Genomic DNA, 13,671 nt, shown 5'->3' with positions numbered 1-13,671 from the left:
TATGCTTAACTGAGATAAAATTAACTAAGATAAATGAAATAAAATCTATATGCTCAAAAATACAGACATAAATGAAAGGCACGAGATTTAAATACATAGATATTTTATGTCGGGAATAAATAGCTACTATTATTTGACCCCAATAATATTAGCTATTTGATGCATGAGTGAGTGAGTGACTGATTTAAATTTAATGGCTTAAAATTTTCACCCAAAAAAAAAAAATTAATGGCTTAAAATTAAGTTTTTTTAAAATATAGTAAAATTTAAATAGTTTGATATTGTTCAAAGAAATTACATTTCATTTCCCAAAATAATAATTAGGAGGAAGGTTAGAATTGACCCTCAAATCGGACTAAACCAAAAATTAAAAAATTAAAAAATTCAATGTATCAAATTGGGAATGCGTCACTTCAATGAATCTGCATTCACAAAATAGTTAATACTTTATATGATCATTATTATAAAAAAATCAATTTTTAAATACATTAAATAATCAATTTATTTGATTTATATAGTTCAAATACATTGATTATTAAATGTATTTAAAAAATATTATTTTTATAATAAAAATTAGAATGAGTATTATGACTGCAGAAAAAACAATTAACAAATAAAAAATGACAGAATCAGATTTTCTAATGTAACAGCATTGACTGTAATGAAAATGACTCTATTGAATTGGACTAGTCACCAGTTGATAAAAAATGGCAGATTAAAATTGTTTTACTGTACAAAATAGAGTTTAAAACTAGAACCGTCCGATCTTAAATCTACGTCTTAGATCCATTACAGTCTAAAATTGCAGAAAATTCCCACAACATCGCATCCAAATCGAAAAATGATATCATAAAAAAGGTTACAAATGAAGCATAGTTTTGGTACCTTACAAGGGACATGGCTAGTGATGAGGCCCTTTAAATAAGAAATAATATTATTTCGAAGTGTTTCTGATTTATGATTCAGCTGAACACATTGAAGCAACTCTGTGGTTCTATTTTCAACTTGTGACCATCTCTTTCCTTCAACCACCCTAGCAACAAATGTTTTTTCACTAGACAAAAGACCATTTGGAACAAAATTATTGTTCACCATAGTTGATTCTCCTAGATTTACACTTCAAAGATTATAACTTTAATGTCCTGTGTCCTGCTTAAAATAAAGAACTGAGATTATTAATTCGTAAATATTCGTCTCAAAATTAAATAATAAGCTAAACAAATATGTGTAACGTTTTTAGTTGTCGCAATTATCCATGAGATCGACAAATGAAAAGTAATACTCTATCTGACCACACAGTTCCATTGTGACAAAATTTTTATTTATTAGATCTTACTTATATACGATTTAATTGTGATAAATTTCAAACAAATAGTACAAATCGTCTTTAAAGATTGTTCTTTAATATATTTTATCGATGAAAAACCATGAAAAAAAACCCAAAATTATAAGAGAAAAAGAGGCAGCTCAAATAAGATCTGTTTTCAACAATATGTATAGTCACTAACAAAAAAATTAAAACTTGATTTCAATATTAAAGTTCTGAGACTAAAAAATATTGGAAGCATGAAGCATATGTGATACATACACGAGCAAATGTAGATCAACATGAAAATGAATAAAAGCAAAAGATTGCAAACAATTTGATGAGAGTGTTAAACATTAAAATATGTCGAATTTTTTTGAGTTTAGAATAGATAATTGAGATTACCTGAAAGTAATATTAAGAACACACCATAAGAATTGAAATATTGATTTGTTAGTCTTGTGGTGTCACCTTTATGAAAAGATATATAAAAGCTAGAACAATTTTGCGGAATTCCAGAATGACAGACACACACATTGATATTTGTGAAATATATTACATTATTTTTGTTTTTATTTTAAATATAAATTCAAAAGTAATATTTTACAAATTTTGACAACTAAAAAAAGTTGAAAAACACTACTTATTTTTAAACACAAAAAGAAAAAAGACCAAATACATTGGTTAAGGGATATATATCCTAAAAAGGATTTAATATTTATACTTAAAATTAACAAATACCATATTAACTTTTCATTATTTTTGAGATTTTTATTTTTTTTAACAAATATTTATATATTTTTATTTATAATAAATTGAATATTAAATAATTTTCTTTCTTTAATGAGAAAAAACCAAATTTGACTTATGCTTTTCTCTTAATTTTAATTATTTATATGGTAAGTTATTACTTTATATTCATGCATCTAATTATTTTACAAAATTTAAAATAAATTGTTGAAAAAATCTTAAATCCTACGATAATGTTTGTAAAGAGGCTTTATTCCGAGTGACAACTGTCACCTTAAAATACGATTTTTCAAAAATACGTTAAACCAAATTTTAATTTTAATATGATATTAGAGTATATTGATTGAATCATAGATGATTCATCAGCTATATCTACACATCAAGGTCAATAGTTATAAATGTGAGGGGATGTATTAGATAAATTCTAAATCTTATTGTTGGATAAAGATAAAACTTAAAAATATTTTATGTAAATATGCACGCATCCCTTACATTACAACCGGATTTTATATGGATGAGTTATGTGAAATTTTAATTCTGATAAAATATAAAAAATTTAAATTCTAATAAATTATAAAAAAAAAGGGAATAAAAAATAAAAAGATGATCATTTAAAAAAAGACAATGAACGTTAAACTAAATCTGTTTCGAGTAATTTTATTAGGCATTACAAGAGAAATGGTTAAATTTAATTTCAACATATTCAAGCTAGAGATAAGAAAGTGAAAGCATAAGTAAAACTTACGTGAACATGTGTGAATTAAGACAAGACTGTCCCAAAGGCTGCGCAGCCTGAGCAAAGGCTTTAGACATCACAATTGACCTTAAAACACAAGGCATAAAAAAAGTCCTGAAAATGTGAAATTTAGTTATACATATATAAAATAACATATTAATCATATATATTTGTAGTGATATATCTGTAAAGGTCTATGAAAAGGCACTACGAAGCAAAACCCCATAAGCCAATCACCCTAGAATACAAGGCCCAGATATAACCTCCACTCTGCTGGTTACTTGCAATGATGAAAACGTTAGAGGTTACATGTGTATAACTTATAACCATATTTGTATAAGGTCTTGGTCGCAATTCCCTAAGTAGAGAAGTTACCAATTCTTATGACTCCCCTAAGTTCATGTCCATAAGCCTTTATAAATACCTTAACTTTAGGGTTAAAGAGGAAAACTCAAGACACACGGAATACCCCAAGAATACAAAACTTCTCACCTCAGGTGAGCTTGCTCTCTCCATACCCAAAAACACCATCAAACGGGATTTCACACTATCGTGAGCAAGCCCTAAACCATCGAAAATCCTTAAAGCCTCGGGCCACCCCTACCAACAAAGGGGTGTCATGCGGTGCCACGCTTCTGTACTTTTTGACAAGTACAGTGGCGCCCACCATGGGGCCTCGAAAAAATTAACCTGGGTCGCGCATTCCATTATCATCACCACTTCAAAATTCACCAAAACCTCCACCTCTAGCATTAACTGATCCCAAACATGGTTGTTAGGATAGTGAAATCCCCCACACAAAAGGATATCGAAGATAGTAGTGATAACAAATTAATAGCAAAGATGTGTGCTACCATGGACGAACTACGCCGCCAAAATAAGATCTTGAAGGACAACATCTTCAACATACAACAACACCAACAAGAGGCTACCCCCACAAAGAAGATGGAAGTGCTGGACCACTAGCCATTTTTTAATGAAATATGGGAAACACATGTTCTCGAAGACTTTAAGTCTTCCTCTTTGGCGAAGTTTAACGGTCATATTAACTCTTACAAGCATGTCGCCTCCCTTAACACGCAAATAGCCATCATTGGGGCGCCCAATTCTCTGAAAACAATATCTTGTTTGGCACTTTCAAGGATGCGCCTGTAAGAACAAGATTTGGTTTTGCATTTGGCCTTAGATTTTGATGATAACATTACATGATATCTTAGATAACAACTTAAGTACTCTAATATTTTCTGTCTATTGTGTAGCTTTTGCTAAAGAGGTTCTAACTTTGAAGAAAAGGCGTGTGACGTCATCAGATTTTGAACTCAACACACTTTGACTCTGGAAGTAATCAATGTGTTCACAAATTTAGTCAAGTTCGAGAATTCCTCTATAACATCGGTTCTGATGAACGTTTGTAATAGAGTTTCTGATCGAGACTCTTATAAAAGAGCTTTTGGGGCTTCCTCTAGCTCTAAGATTTTATTGTCCAAGTTCCGAAGATTTTGAAGACAAGGTTCTGGAAGAACAAGTTTTGAAGATAAAGATTTGAAGACCAAGTGTTGAAGATTCCAAAGACAGGGTTCTGAGTGAACAAGTTCTGAAGACTCTAAAGACTTAGGCTATGAAGATTTGAAGACCAAGTGTTGAAGATTCTGAACACAAGATTACGAGTGAACAAGTTCTAAAGACTCTGAAGACTTGGGTTTTGAAGTTTCAAAAGACCAAGTGTTGAAAACTCTGAAGACAAGGTTATGCTTGAACAAGTTCCCAAGACTCTGAAGAATTAGGTTTTTGTGACTAAATCTTTTGATCCTTCTAAACATGCTTCAACAACTACTATTTGAAGCCTATGGAGATTAGAAGATAAAAGATCAATTTGGATTCACGTGAGGAAATAATAAGTGGTGTCTACTCTTACTAGGGTGGCGCTAGGTCAGTACTATTGTACATTATGGTCTATCACTCCCTTACTTGACCGTTGGAACTATACAGCTAGAATTACGTATTACAATATTACCCTTCAGCTGACTTCTCTTTGTTAGCTATAAAAGAAGACTTATAAGAAGATTTCAAATGATGTTATTACTCTGAATAACTCTGGAGATTACAAAACCAACGATGAAACGCTGCTAAAATCACTCTGATCATTTCTTTGTATAGTTTTGTAAGCAAGTGAAGTTTTGTTTGTTAACTTGCAGCAAGTGAGTTTTTGTTCAATACTTGCTTAACATTTTTGTGTTATTTGATTGTATTTCAACTTTGTGTAATATACTTTCAAGAAGCAACTCTATAAACACAAAACCTTTGTAATCAACGAGTGAATTTAATAGTTCATTGAGAGACTAGGGCTTTAGTCAGAATTCTCAAGAAGGCATTGACAGCTAGTCTTTGTGGTTTGTAACAAGTAACAGTTAATCTTTGTTGTGGTTTACAATATTGACAGGTAGTCTTTATTGTGGTTTTGTATTCATTTTGGTTATAAGGGATTAAGTCCTTGTTGATAAGGCGAAATCACCTTGGCCGGTGGACTGGAGTAACTTCGTTAACAGTGAACCAGAATAAAAATGATTGTGCTATTTATTTTTGTTCTTGTGTTCTTGCTTTATGTTTTAAGAAGAAATTTATTTTAAACCTTGAAACCTAATTCAACTTCCCCCCTATTTCTTGTGTTTCACACACCTTCAATTGGCATTAGAGCTCCGATTTTAATTTCATACACTTAACCGTGTCACATAAAGATCCAGAATTTTTCTATGAAACACTATGGCCAATCAAACACCACTGCCACCAGTTATCGATGAAAGAGAACACTACAACACTAAACCTCTAATCTTTGATGGAGAAAGATTTAATTACTAGAAGGACAAAATCGAAATTTTCTTTCTTGGTTATGATGTTGATATATGGGATATGATAGTCGATGGCTATGAAGATCTTGTTGATGCAAGAGGGTCAAGCGCTTACTTTTAGGCCATAAGCAATTGCTATTAGTCAGGACGCAACTATATTTCCTTATTATAGTGAACCCCAAGGAGCCTACCTGGCCCACCTAGCACACCTGTGTAGGCGCCCATGAGTGGGATGTTAAGCCCATCGAATCCCTCGGGGTGATGTTGGATTAAATAATCCATCAACACCTTGCGATGGTATATGGGCCTACCCTAAGCTTCTATCGCCAACTATTAGGAAATTATGAAGAAACTCGTACATCAGTTTGTTTCCAGTCGACACAAAAAGATGTCCATCACCAACCTGTTTAACATTTGACAAGGCCTCTCAGAATCCCTAAGGGAATACCTCGCCCGTCTCAATGGCGCCAACATAAAAGTCGTCCACCAGAACCAAGAAATATTCGTATGAGCATTTCAGAATGGTCTTAAAGTATGGCACTTCAACGAGCCTCTCGCCCAAAGGATAACATATTTTCTAGCAGAGGTGGTCATAAGGGTGGAATGCTACATAAATGGCAAGGAAAGTAACACCTAAAAGAAGGCTCGCCGCATAAAAGAGTGTGTTCTTAATGTCGAAAGCTCACAACACTCGTGGAAGAATAACTACACCTCACATTAGGGATAAAGCTACATTCAAGCAAGGTGGAAAGGTTATGGAGTGCTTTACGCCCCTAAACACCCGCCATGAACATCTCCACTTGCATGATATCCCTACGCCTCCTGTAACACGCCGATTTTTATTATTAATTATATATATTATTATATTTAATTAATTAAATTATTTGTGTGGTTTGTGAATAATTGGTTTGTTTTAATTATTTGATGTGTCGGGTTAGTCGGTGTGAGAGTGTCAGATCGTAGAATTATAATTAGTAATAATGTTGGTTTATGATGGAATTAATTAATTAAGTGGAAATTGTAGAATAATAAGTAAATGGGCTTAATTTAGTGGAATGTGAAGGGTAAGTGTGGGAGTGTGCTAGTAAGTCCATTAGTGGTTACTAGACTTAGTGTATTTTGTAAGGGTTTAATAAAAAAAAAAATAGAGTTAGTAAGAGAAAAGAGGCAAACCTAGAGAAAAGGAAAAACGAGAAAGAGGAGAAGAAAATCTAATGAGAAAACTCAAAAGTTCATCAAGAAATTAACATAAATGTGAGTTTTTACATGGTTATTGGGATTGTATAATAATGTATTATGGGTAGAAACATGTTTAGGATGAAATTCCTAAATTTCTATGGTTTTGTGATTGATAAGTTTTGATGATAATCCTTAATATGTGATGATTAATTGTGTTTGGATTGATGAATTGGGTGAAAATTCATTCACATATATATATATATATATATATATATATATATATATATATATATATATATATATATATATATATATATATATATATATGAGGAGGGATATATTTACTCTAAGAGTAAGTGTTGTAGACCCACTTATTTTTATGAAGGTCTATTTTAGCAAGCATTAACTACAAAATAGTTAAATGCACCTTAAGATGCATGTTGTTAAAACACATCTTCATAAAAATAAGTGGGTATATTTTAGCAAACCCCACAGGAGTTCTCTAAAATACACTCACTTAATTTTTGAAGGTGATTTTTAGCAAACTGTGACTAAAAAATAGTTAAATGCACCCTAAAGTGCATGTTGCTAAAATAGAGCTTCATAAAATCAAGTGGATCTACGTTAGTAAACTCATATATATATATATATATATATATATATATATATATATATATATATATATATATATATATATATATATATATATATATATATATATATATATATATATATTCAATCTCACTGGAACATATATAATATTCATATAATGTAACTTAAGTCATATAACTCAATGTAACTGGAACATATATAATATTCATATAATGTAACTTAAGTCATATAACTCAATGTAGCGGCAAGTTGTGAAAACGTTAATATAACTCAATGTAATAACGCACTGTAACATCATGTTAATTCCGTACTGTAGCGGCACATTTAACTTAGGTTATGTTTGGGAGTTTGGAGGGGAGGGGAAGGGAAGGCTTCCAAAAATAAAATTTTAAAAAAATATAGGAAAATATTTGACATTTTTTGAAAAAATGATTTTGTTTAGAATGATAAAAGAGTCCTTATCATTACTAAATTTTAATTTTCAGAATACTATAACAACTTAAAAGATATTTGGAAAATTTATGTAAGCCCTTCAAAACCCTCTAAAATCCTCCTTCAATACAATTTTTGAGTTCCCCCATTTTAAGGGGTTTTTGGTGTTATGAATAAACTCAAACCCTTCAAAACCCTCCTACCCAAAATCTTTTTATCCTTTTCACTCAATTCTTCCTATTTTTCAAAGCCCTCCCCTCCCTTTTCCTCCAAACTCCCAAACATAGCCTTAAAGAATATTAATGTCAAAATTTCAATATGTGAAATGGTTCATCTCTATATACCAATATTTACTCTTATGGTGTACTTCCAGGTTATATAGTTCTCTATTAAGTTTAATCAAATTTCTTTCTTAAAAAATTGAACCAATAACACGTCATACACCCATTTCCCAACTTTCTTATGAAAATTAAGTTTAGCTTTTAATTCTTTACATAAAGCTGCAAGCTCTTTTGTTTTGAGAAATGTCCCAGTTTTACCAATACATATTGTTGTACCCCCAATTTTTGACCCTAAGATCTCACCTTATTTGTATTGAATCTCAAAGAGTTTGATCGTCATTATCACCATAATCATCATTCATTCGTCATTTGCTAACCAAAAATGTACAAAATAATTGTGTTCGTTTGTTGCTTGTTTCACAAGATGGGTGATTGGTCAACGAGCTCAGGAAAATTAGGATTTTGTGGCTTACATGGTGGCTCAATCTTTCTCATATGATCAAGTGATTTCCCTCATCAATATCCAAGCTCAAGCGTGGTACAGATCAAGATCAACAACTTTCAAATTTACCTAGCACACAACTAGGGTTTTGACCTAATTCTCTGGAAAGTTGACTTTTGGTTAAAACAAGGTCTTATGGCTCAAAACAAGAGTCAAGGATCTCAAATGCCTCATCATAATCGATTCATATCATTCATTTGGCTAAAAGAGCTTGATTCAATTGATACTTGGAAGAATACAATTCAATTGGAAAAAATCAATTGTCCAAGATCAACTTTGACTTTTGGGAAATTTGGTTAACATGGACTTTTAAAGATCAAAATCATGAATATATGATTATTGATGTCATTTGATCAAGATTAATCATGAAAATCAACCAAAGATTCAAAACTCAAAGTTAGGGTTTTACCTTTTTCATGAAGAAATTACATACTTAATGCTCAACTTTGAAAGCTCATAATTTCTTCAATAAGTAACCATTTTTTGTGCTCTAAAGGCTGAATTGAAGAGGAAGTTATGATATTCAACTTTGTCCTTGTGAAGGAACTTCCAAAAAATGAAAGGATTTTAAGTTATGGAGCCATGAAGTTGATGACTTTTTTCCAACACTTATAAATTTTCAAGGCATATTTGATCTCAAAAAGTACCCAACTTTTTTCCAATACAATTCCTTGGGAACTCTGTTGCGTTATAATTATAAATATTTTATAACTTTTACGAGTTAGGAGTATAAAATAAATTAATAAAAATACTCTGTTGAGATGCTTTGAACTTATAAAAATGTTAGATTGCAATGATACTTGTGGACTAATTGTTGTGTATTGTGATAATATTTTAGTGTAGGAATACTATGAATATGAATTGTATGTGAATAATTCATGAGTATGTGGTTGTATGTGCAATTGTGTGATAATTCAAGTGTGATGAATTATGGTGGATATGAATGAATGTTAAGATTAGAGAACGGTCTTAATTGCATATGATTGTTGTAATTGCACATGCATCATTTAGTCAAAAGGTGATGTTCGTTAGTTCTATGGGATCTAGTGACTTGTCACAAACCTAGAGTGGGGTTTGAAAGCTTAGGGAATGGGCTTTTGTTGTGTTATTGGTCTAGGGGACGGACTCGGTTTAAATGTAAAAACTGAATAAAGTAACAGGTGATTGGTACCACATGCATAAGTATTGCATTATGTTGCATTAAGTCACATTGTGTTTATGGTAAATTTTAGAATTGTGTGAATTGTGTGGAAAGAATGCATTTTGTGAAAATGTGAATTGTGATTTTATTCTTGAAAATAGTATTATGATGGAGTGATGCTATGTATGTAAATTATATGAAGTGTGGTGAATTCATATTGTGTATGTATGTTATTGGTTATAGGTTATTATATAATTTCTATAATGATGTGAATGTTCACCCTTCTGTTGGAATGATGTTTTATAACGACATCGCCCATGTACCGAAGATTACAGTTGGTACTAGTGTGCTCGGAGTTGGAGAAGCTACCTTTATTTATTTTTTGCATTTTTGGGTTTTGAGTCGTGCTCTGGTCATGTAACACCAAGGAACATTTTTTATTCATGTTTTGAAGGATATTTTGTATTATTTTTCTATTTTGTTAATCCTAATGAGATTATGTGATGTTTGGTTTTTATGCCTAAGGTTTTTAATAAAGTGAATTTATTATGAGACAATAGTTGTGTTTGTTCGAATGAATGTGATTCCGCTGTGAAAGTGCATATGTTGAAGTTTATGGAAAAACACAAATTTTATTATAAGCGTTAATGAGCATGACAGGTGTTTGTGGTTTTTGAATTATATGTGACACCCTTAAATGGATATGCATGATATATTACTCTGATTTATGTTATATTTTCCGCGGGGTTTAATAGGATGTTACATTAGTGGTATCAGAGTCTGGTTGGTCAGTTGACCAAGTTGTTAATGTGTTTATTCTTGTTTATATTCGATATATGTATGTGACACTACCAATATTGTCTGTTCTAACGAGAATTTGTTGTTGGAAATTCTCAAAACAATGGTTGGAGGCAGGAATCAACTGGTTGGAATTCAACCATGTTTATATCAACTATTTTGCTAAGACAATTATTTTTCCTGAGTCTGGGGATGATGTGGACTTGTTTATGTCTGTTAAACAAATGGAAGAGTCAGTGAAGGATGGCGTTATGATGTTTATTTTGTTGACAACCTTGAATGCTAGTTGAAAAGTAGCAATTGGTGAATTAGTAATTGTTCGCGATTTTCCAGAGGTACCTCTTAAAGATATAAGTGATTTACCACCAGAGCGTGAAGTGGAGTTCGCGATTGATTTTATTCCTAAAACTAGTCCAGTGTTGATGGCTCCATATCGTATGTCGGCATCAGAAATAAAAGAGTTGAAGAATCAACTTGAAGATTTGCTTGAGAAAAACTTTATTCGTCTGAGTGTGTTGTCGTAGGGTGCACCAGTTTTGTTGGTTAAGATGAGCATTTGAAGATTGTGTTAACAATGTTGAAGGAGAATATGCCTTGAAGTTTTGTTTTCATCGAAGATTGAAGTTGTATCTCGGTGGGAAGTTTTGAAATCTGTGTCTGAGATTAGAAGTTTTCTTGGTTTAGCATGTTATTATTGGAAATGTATTGAAGGATTTTCCAAATTAGCTTTTCCATTAACGTACTTGACTAGAAAAGTTCAAGCTTTTATTTGGGATGCGAAATGTGAAGAGTCATGAACTTAAGAGAAAGTTGACGACAACTCTTGTTTTAATTTTTCCTAATCCTGCATGACCGTTTGTTGTGTATTGTGATGCTTTGTTGATAAGATTGGGAGGTGTGTTGATGCAGAATTAGTAAGTTATGACTTATACTTCAAGGCAACTCAAAGTACATGAGAGGAATTATCCGACGCATGACTTGGAGTTGGCTACTGTGGTGTTTGTATTTAAGCTTTGGAGGCATTATTTGTTCAGATCGAGATTTAAAGTGTTTAGTGATCACAAGAGTTTGAAGCATCTCTTTGATCAGAAAGAGTTGAATATGAGGCAGAGAAGATGGTTAGAATTTCTAAAGGATTATGATTTTGGTTTGAATTACCATTCGGGTAAAGCAAATGTAATGACTGATGCATGAAGTCTTGGTGAAGATAATGTGAAGGATAATGGAGCGTGTGCGTGAATATGAGAATTGGAGATTTGAGAAAATAAACCTAAGGGTATAATTGTCCAAGTAAAAGTGACTAAACACAGGTGGAAATAAAATATAATGGAAAAATCTGAAAAACATTGACACGTCATCATTTTTGTTGAGTTAGCCAACCAAAGGTTTTAAGAGAGACTTTTTTCCAAATGTTGGGAGAATCCATGTGACTTTTTTTTTATGGCGGGATTTTTCGAAAAGGCCCCATATGACGGGGGTAAATAGGTATTAACCCTTAAATTTAACACATAATAAATAATAATAATAATAATAATAATAATAATAATAACAAAATAAACCACATTCATTTTATTTCTTCTTTTATCAAATAATTATACTAGATTGAACAAAATAATAATAGTTTCATATTCAACAAAATAATAATAACAACAATAATAAAATAATAATAATAATAATAATAATAATAATAATAATAATAATAACAATGGTTTTATATTTAACACAATAATAACTTTAGATTAAAAAAAATAATATTAAGTCATTTTTCTTATTATAAACGGATAGAATACCCGCGGGTACGTGTACCATCAAATCTGTATATATGTCATAAGGAAACAAGTAAATAAATACTCATTTATTTTACATGGATACCCATTAAGCTATCCAACTCGTGTCCGTGACGGGTTTTACCCACGGGTACGAGTTTTTTTGCCATCCCTACCCTTAAATGAAAACTCAGATCAAGACCGATGTATTTAGGGCTCCACCACCTACGCTATAGAGTGATTATCTACTGATAAGTGCCAAAATGTACTTATTTTGTGTATGTAAATAGTGGCACTTATCGATACTTTTGTTAATACCATTTGAATAATTCCCCGTTTTGTGTAGAAATACGTATACTTTGTGAATAACTGTATTTTCATATACTTTTATACCATTTGATAGTTTTCCCTTTATTTTTATAGGTATTCATGCTTATTGGAGCCTTGAGGAATAAAGTGTCAAAGGCACGGCTTCGATTTCGCAGTTTTGGTGCAAGCCCGCTTAGCCACCGTCAAGCGGACTTCCATAGGCTCAAAATAAGGATGACCAAAATCATCATTTTGGTTTCCATTCATTCATTATTGGATAGAGCATTGAATAAGCTTTCTAACGCTTCGAACCGGGCGCAATTCGGAGTTACGGTTCTCAACTTATGGCGAAAACAAGATTTCACTTTTGTTGTCAGCCGCTAAGCGGGAGTACCTCCGCTGAGCGACCATGACAGATAGCAGCTCGTTAAATAGGGGTAAAAATCACATTTTTAGGTTATGTTTTGGGGTAATTGTTCCCAAATCATCAAACCTTCATTCTTAGGGTAGATTAGCTTAGAAAACAACTTCGGAGGTTGCATTTGGATGATTCGGGGTGGATTGAGCGTCGAACGGAGCTGACAAACCGGGAGATTTTCGGTTCATTTCTCTTCTTCTTTGTGTATTTCTCTTTGGTTGGGTTTTGTTTGTATATTTACTTGAATCTTATGTATATTTACCGATTATAATGTTATGTTAAACTTGCTTTACAAATCTGTGTTGATATTATCCTGGATTTTTGCTCTATGTTGGGGATTTGGGTTGCTTTAGAGATAAACTTCTTGAATCCTTATTTAGGATGATAATCTGTTGGTTCTGAACTCTAGAGATAGATTTAGAGCTAGCATTCACTGTTTGTATCTGTACTTAATGCTTTCGTGTTTGAGCGGCGCGCGAGAGATCGCCGACGCGAGAATACGGATGTTCTCATGACTTCGCGTTAGAGATAACCTTAGTTATGAGATGATCTCGTTTGTGCTCCAGAGATGGGCGCTTATGTGAGAGATACGTGA

This window comes from Vicia villosa, unplaced genomic scaffold (assembly GCF_029867415.1).
Source record: "Vicia villosa cultivar HV-30 ecotype Madison, WI unplaced genomic scaffold, Vvil1.0 ctg.000032F_1_1_3, whole genome shotgun sequence".
Classification (NCBI taxonomy): Eukaryota; Viridiplantae; Streptophyta; class Magnoliopsida; order Fabales; family Fabaceae; genus Vicia; species Vicia villosa.
This window is presented reverse-complemented; position numbering follows the sequence as displayed.